The sequence below is a fragment of the Microtus ochrogaster genome, unplaced genomic scaffold (genome assembly GCF_000317375.1).
Source record: "Microtus ochrogaster isolate Prairie Vole_2 unplaced genomic scaffold, MicOch1.0 UNK9, whole genome shotgun sequence".
Lineage (NCBI taxonomy): Eukaryota > Metazoa > Chordata > Mammalia > Rodentia > Cricetidae > Microtus > Microtus ochrogaster.
Window position 1 is genome coordinate 6,892,879 of NW_004949107.1, and position 7,899 is coordinate 6,900,777.

A 7,899-nucleotide genomic window follows, 5' to 3' on the forward strand; every position below is an offset into this window, starting at 1 on the left:
GACTTGATGGGGGAGGGGGAGGGAAATGGGAGGCGGTGGCGGGGAGGAGGCAGAAATCTTTAATAAATAAATAAATTTTTTTAAAAAAAGAAACGGAAGAAAAACCAAATGTTAACAACTTTCTTTTGGAAGCAAACTGGCCAGTGAAGAGGAGACAGCAGTAAGGTGCTTGCTGCACAAACATGAGAAGCTGCGTTTGGAGCCAGGTCAAAATGACTCTTAATCCCAGCCCAGAAAAGAGACAAGGAGAGGCTTGCTGGCCAACCAGTCTAGCCAATTCAATGAGCTCCAGGTGCAGTGGGAGAGTTTGCCCTAAAACAAACAAACAAACAACAAAAAGTCAAAAAATATAGATTAGATTTTATATTTTTTTAAAAAAATAATTTACATACACATATATAAAACACCGAGGAAGATACTAATGCTGCCCTCTGGTGTGTGTGTGTGTGTGTGTCTGTCTGTCTGTCTCTCTCTCTCTCTCTCTCTCTCTCTCTCTCTCTCACACACACACACACACACACACACACTTCCCTTACAGTACTCCTTCTAATCATATTGAGTCTTACTTTGGTGTCAGGCATTAAACAGATGAACTCCTGCCAAAGGAAGTATACCAGTTTCCCCCCTATTTTTCCATAGTTTTCTGTAATTTCATAATTTTAAGAACCAGAAAAATATAACATGAAGTTAATAATGATTTCAACAAATCATCCAAATTATTTTTGGATGAACTGGGGAAGAGGCCGATTATGGTCTTGAATATTGGTTTAGGCAACTTGACAAAGCAAAACATTCTAAACTGTATGCACCAAATCCCATTCTGTTGGGCCAGGAAAATAGCTGAGTGGGTAAAGGAGCTGCTGAGCAAGCCTGTGACCTGCTTTTGATCCCTTGAGCCCACGTACAGGTAAAAAAAGAAAACTCAGTTATCCACAAAGTTATCCTCTGATCTCTGAACAAACATGATGGCATGAATACCTACCCTCCCCTACAACAATAAATAAATATAAAAGTTTTTTTCTTTTTGTGAAAAGCATACATATACATATAAATATATATAAATGCTTGGGAGAATATATGTTAGTTACTGTTGGAGGAGGCCGCTTTTTGATTCCCTGGCTGCTCAGCTCCGAAATAATCACACAGAAACTATATTATTTAAATCACTGCTTGGCCCAAACTCTAGTTTCTTATTTGCTAACTCTTACATCTTAATTTAACCCATCTCCATTAGTCTGTGAATCACCACAAGGTCGTGGCCTATCAGCAAAGTTTCACCGTATCTGTTTCCGGTGGCACCACAGCTTCTCTCTGACTCTCCCTCCTTTCTCCCAGCATTCGGTTTAGTTTTCCCCACCTAGTTCTATTCCCCTATAGCTCTGCTATAAGCCCAAAGCAGTTCCTTTATTAACCAATATTAACCAATGGTATTCACAGCATACAGAGAGGAATCCCACATCACCTCCCCTTTTCTGTTTAAATAAAAAGGAAGGTTTTAACTTTAACATGGTAAAATTACATATGACAGTTATCAAGACAGAATTAAAAATTTATATCTACTTTATCTTTTAAAATAACTAAGGAAAACTCCATCTATTCTTCAGCTCCATCAAAGACTCCAGGAGGATATAATATTACCTAAGTAAACAGGAAGTGCACTGTAAGCAACTTCCAAAACTCTAGAATTGACAGAAACAAGTTCCTAACAGGAGACTAGGAGTGTGGTGACCGGTAAGGAGAGGAAGGGGGACTGCTACAAGTCGGAGGCACAATGGATTACATATTAGGGACCAAGCCAGTCAGGGTTCATAATAAGACCCCCTTTTAAAAATACAAACCAAGGGGGCTGGAGAGATGGCTCAGTGGTTAAGAGCATTGCCTGCTCTTCCAAAGGTCCTGAGTTCAATTCCCAGCAACCACATGGTGGCTCACAACCATCTGTAAAGAGGTCTGGCGCCCTCTTCTGGCCTTTAGGCATACAGACAAAATATTGTACACATAATAAATAAATAAATAATAATAAAAAAATAAACTGTCTTGAAAAACAAGACAAGACAAAAAAAGTTCATTGTTTAAAAAAAAATACAAACCAAATCAAAACTGTAACAGGTCAGTTTTTTGTCTTATTAAATGTGGCCCCTTTTTACCTTTGTATGCTTTAAGCATAAAAAACATAACCAACTACGAAGTATCTACTTCACAAAACTGCTAGAACAGAGTAAAGGGAGTAATAACCATAATGAAACTTAAGGCTAATAAGGGGATTAATATGAGAAGAGTTTACAACTCTGTGTGGGTGTATAGTTAAGGAGGTAAAGTGTGGCTAACAGCAATCTAACTTGATTGGGAAGAGGAGGAATAGTGAAAATGATTAAATGCTCTAGGGGGTAAAAAGATTTTCTTCTCTGAGACAGGATCTTCCCATGTAGCCTTGGCTGGCCTGGGACTCTGTGTGTAGACCAGGCTGGCCTCCTGAGTGCTGAGGTGTACAGCCCATGCCCAGGCAAGAAAGTATCTGAAGGATTTTACAGAGAAAACGGCTGACACCAAGGATGATACATGGAGCCACTGTCTGGGCACAGTTAGACATGTAATAGAATTTGATTAGAAAGTAGGATAGAGGAAGTGTCAGAATAGGCTAGGACACTGGTTGTATGGACTTGAGTTTCTGGAAGGTGACTGAATATAACTTCTCTGAATTTAGCAATGGGAGGAGACTCTAGGTTTCAACTCAAACACTGGCCACTCTCATTATCTCTACACTACCAGTTCTGGACACTGCCTGAGCTGCATCACTGTACCCAGTTCCTCAATGAGTGCTTCTGCTTCTATTTTCGCATTCCTATGGTTTATTTCCTGTACAATAAGTACATGCATCCTTTTTCTGAAGGTAGATGTGTATGTGTGTGCATGTATGTGTGCATGTGCCTATTACTGAATTGCACTCTCAGCCCTAACATATTCTTTTAAAACATAAATGGGTGGTGAATAATCTCAGGGACTTAGACTACTTGTTGCTCTTGCAACAAGAGGACCTGGGTTCAATTTCCAGCACCCATATGATGGCTTACTACTATCCATAACTGCACATGCAGGAATCCAACACCCTCTTCTGTTTTCCTCGGCACCAGGCACACAACTTACACATACAAAACATAAATAAAGTAAAGCAATTGTTTCCCACTAAAAAGCTAGTCTCTAGGACGTTTACAAAGGGCTTCCAACGCTGCTCAACTGGCCTCTATCTCCGATCTGACCTGTTTAGCTCTCCTGCCTGCTTTTCTAGAAACATTGTCTTACCTGCTGCTATCCTTTCAATATTCTGGGCATGTATTTATATCTACTATTCTTCCCGCATGGTTATCTTTACTTCCTGCAGGTCTTAAGTCTTTAACCCCATCATACATTAAGCAGCAAGACCCATCAATACCCTATAAACGCCATCTAGTCCATGACTTAAAGTAAGAAGTAATATTCCTTTACTCCCCAAACCAACTCTTTTATGTCTGCTACCTCAGCGCCTGTCCCAATCACAAACATGTGTAAAGTACGCACACACACTAGAAATCAAAGCTCTGTGAGGACAGGGTTTTACTGTTGTTTTGTCATTTCAGTCTCCCTACAAAAGGGCCTGACACAGAGCAGGTACTTGATGACTACTTTAAGAATAACCCGAAGACCCTAAGATACTCAGTTAAATAACTGCCATATGCTATACCTACACAAACAGAATCAAAAGGGGGAAATTTGCCCTAATTTACTATGTTGTTTTCCTCTGGGTAGTAATCACTATTAGAGTGCTTGTAAATTAAGGTCTGAACATACAGATACTTAGTTTCTTAGCAATTTATCTTTGGTTTGCCTTTACCGTGGCTATCTGGGAGAAGTAGCAGTAGTCAACAAGAGTCAGATGGACTATTGCATCTGTTTTCCTCTTTACACTTCTCAGGAACTCTTCCCACCCAAGTTTCTGACCTCTCTTTACCAGAGAATTGGTCTAACCTACTGATCAATGAGCCCTGAATTCTAGGGTCCACCTAGAAATATAAACCACGTATGTTAAATAGGGCTGTTGAGATGTTTGGCAGCAATTTTAGATGAGGGCCCAGGCAAAAGAAGTTAAGGCAGAGAAACCTGGAAAAGCTTTAATTCAAGCTAATAGCTCCCGTACTTTAAAACGAAGTCAATACAAAATAACATTGTTTCCCTACTCCCTTCTGAATTCCTGCTAAAGAAAAAAGTGATACTTTGTTTTGAAGAGAAATGTTTAAACTTTTCATTTTACTGTAAAGCATCCCAAGCAATAAAACAAAGCCGGAGGAAAAGAAATGATCCCACACCCACTACACAACTGTTAACACAACTATGTTAGAATTTACTTAACTTTCTCTAATCAAGTATGCGACAAACAGTAAGGATCCACTTGAAAAGTCACGGGTGCCTTCCCAATCCTTTAGCACTCTCTAGTTCTCCAGAGGTTAACTTTTATACTTACTTGGTGGTTACCATTACATATTGCAATGCTGGGACTGAACGCAGGATCTTGTACAAGTTAAGCAAGTTTTCTACCACTGAGCAGAACACCCCCAGCCCACACATTTTTATTCTTGTGATACATGCTTCATGAATCCCAGAAAAGAGTGGTATAGTTTTACATTTTTAAAAACTACATAATGTTCTATTGTATCTTACCTTGTCACTTACCAGCTGATTTGCCTTAAGAAAATTACTATTTTTGTGCCCCAGTTTCCTCTGAAAAATAGGGATAGTACTCTATATGCTACCTTACAGGGTTGTTGGGAGGATAAAAATAACTTAAATTCTCATAAAGAATATAGTATTTTAAAATTACATATATTTATTTATGTGCACATCTGTGCATGCATGAGTCTTTCATGGCACATATGTGGAAGAGGACAATCTGCATGACTCGGTTCCTTCCTTCTACAATATGGGTCTTGGAGATGAAACTCAGGTTGCAGCAGGCTTGGCAGCAAGTGCCTTTAACCCACTGAACCATCTCACTGACTCAGAAAAACATTTCTTAAAGTATCTTGCTGGGCTAGGGATGGGGCTCACTGGTACAGTGCCCACCTAAAATGCATGGGGCCCTGGGTTCACGCCTCAGTAACACAAAACAAAGAGAAAAGAGCAAGTATCTAGCTCACAGAAAGCAGAACATATCACTGTTAGAAATTACTATGCAAAGCTGCACAAAGAGTTGTGATTGTGTCTGCGCACACATATGCATATACTAATTAGAAACAATTATGATTGTGTCTGCACACACAAATGCATATACTAATTAGAAACAATTAATCACCAAAATGACATATGTAAAATCCATAGTTGCTTAATATTTTTAAAGTTGCATTAAAACAACAGCAAAAAATTGAACTTTTGGCTGTAAAGTCTTTTGGGCTACATAATGAGGAACTGAAAGTGCTTAGAGAGAGAAGTCCTTTATTTTTAATTTACAAATTTTTGGAACCTGGGCGTGATGGCACACACCAAGCACTTGAGAGGCAGAGACAGAAGGATTAGGAGTTTGAGGCTAGCCTGAGCTACATGAAACCCTGCCTCAAAAAACAAAAACAAATTGTTGGTAACATTAAATTGGAATATCAACATTTACTTTAGGTAATTCTTGAGGGTTTTTAAGTATCTAAATACGTTAAGAGATTGCTATTATGAGACCTGAGGGGAAGGTTGGACAGTCAATTTCTCAATGAGATGCTATTTAATAAATTCTTTGCCTGTTAGAATTCAGAAAAAAAATCAGTACTCAAATTTCACTGCTTTTTGCATAGTTTTTTTATTAATTATAAGCAGAATAGAATTTAAAATTATGTTCTATAATGGAATCACCTAGATTATGAGATTTTCATAGGCAATTGGATTCTGCAAAATTTATCAATGCCATTGTGGATTTATCTTTGCTTGACATGAGATTATTTTCATTACAGCCTCTAGGTCAAAATATCAGGTAACGTTCAAACTCAAGGGCCCTACATATTATCTGAGGGCCCTACATATTATCTGAGTACTAGTTAACGTCTTTCCGGAGCTTTTTTAATGGTTTAAAATATGTCTCTAGACATCAATAAATAAACCTGATACACACAGAAAAGTGACTAGATCTAATAATCTAGTAGGTTCTACTTGCTGGACTAGAAATTTTGATGCTGGATCTAACTTTTGATTCGAGTGAGACCTCTCCATGCAGAAGGCTACCATAAATACTTTATTTTAATAAACACACCCCTGGAAATTGTTAAAAATGATTACTATAAATGCCAATATTTAGAAACTTATGAAAAGTGGGTAAACTAGGCTGATTCTATCAATGAATTAGAGTTGAAGCACAGTTCCCCCTAGAGTTTAGCATATACTTCTCTAATAGTTTAACCGAAACCAACAGTTAAATATCAAATCAGATTTAAATTGCTCCCGAGCCCTCGTCTCCCTCAGTAACCTCCCCCAAACAAAAACCAACCTCTGAGTATGAGGACGTGCCTCGTAGAAGACATTTATGCCGTGAAGTTTATGGGTAGAAGTTTTACTTAAAGTGAGAACTCCGAAACAGAACCATAGCTCCTTTGACGTGTCCCCCCTCCCGTTAATATTTATATGTATGAGTCAGTTCTTTCCTCGGCCGCAACCGATTCAGAGGGAAATCACGCTATAACTTGAATAAACCAAGAAGGTGGGGGGCAGTGGGAGGTCCAACAAGTCTCGCTTTCCCAAGGGGAAAAAGACCCCACCACTGCTCGCCCTCTGTCCCCTGCACCCCGCAGCACCTGCCAAGCCGGGCGCTTAAAGAATAATAGCTCAACTTTCAAACGCAATGAGGGAGAGGACGCAGACAATTTCCTGAGGAGTGCCGAAAAGGTCCTCTCCACAAGGGACACAGCTTGGGGCTGTCCCTGCCCGCTGGGGACATTCCGAGACCCTCCGAGGAGACACACTCCCGCAGCCGCCGGCCTCGGGCCTCCGCGAGGCAGCCAGTGTTTACACCTGTCACGAGGGGAGGAGGGAGAAGGAGGAAGCCGGAGCGGAGCCCCAAACTTCTCCACCGCGGCCGGGAGGGAGCCCCGGAGGCGCGCAGCTCGGCCAGGTAGAAGCCAAGGGGCAGGGCGGGCCACGGCGGCCGGGAGGGCACGGCTGGCTCTCCTCGGCCGAGCTCGGGATGCCGAGCGCCGGGCCACCGCTCCGGGCGCTGCCGGCGGCGTTCCGCAGCCGCCGAGGGGAGCAGAGCCCGCGCCCGAGCTCGCAGGCCCGCAGCCGGGCCGACGCCGGCAGGTGCTCCAAGCCAGGACCACCGGGCCGGCAGGCTCCTCCGTAGCCCCCGGGAGCGCGGCGGCGGCACTCACCTGGCTCGTCCCGGACGGTCGCGATGGGCATGGCTCGGCGGCCCGGGGAGGAACTGGCTCCCCGAGGAAGGACCGGTTGCTCGGACGCTGAGCGGGCGAGGGCGGAAGGCGAGCTGCTCCCAGCCCTGTCAGCGCAGCGGCGCCATGGACGCCCACCCGGAGTTTCAGCGCTGCCGCGGGACCCCCATCCCACTACCCTCCGCCCTCTTCCGCCGCCGCCGCCTCCGCCTCCTCCTCCTCCGCGGAGACCCCCGCCCACTCCACACACTCTCCCATCATGCAGCGGGGAACCGCTGCCGCTGCTACGTCACTTCCGGGCGCAGGTGGCTAGGTCGGGGCCGGGCGCTGTTGGGTGCCGGGGTGGGGGAGGACACTCCGGGGGAATTAGTGTCACCGAATTCGGACTCCTGCGCAGGCGCCGTCGTGAGGAACGACGTTCGCCATTTTGGGTGCGGGCAGACTGCCTTTTTCTGTACTCATTGGAGGCGCTCAAGTGTGGGCTGCGGACGCCCTCCCTCCTCGCCCG

The 7,899-nt window shown here is 43.4% G+C and overlaps 1 protein-coding gene across 2 annotated transcripts in view; it reads right to left on the reverse strand.

Moving 5' to 3' along the window:
- Positions 1-7,567, reverse strand: part of Aftph (aftiphilin) — a 66,488-nt gene extending 58,921 nt beyond the window's left edge. For both annotated transcript variants that reach the window (XM_013353510.2, XM_013353509.2), the window contains exon 1: positions 7,374-7,567. The gene's annotated coding sequence lies outside the window, so the exon portion shown is untranslated. The remainder of the gene's footprint in view (positions 1-7,373) is intronic.
- Between the last annotated feature and the right edge of the window lie 332 nt (positions 7,568-7,899).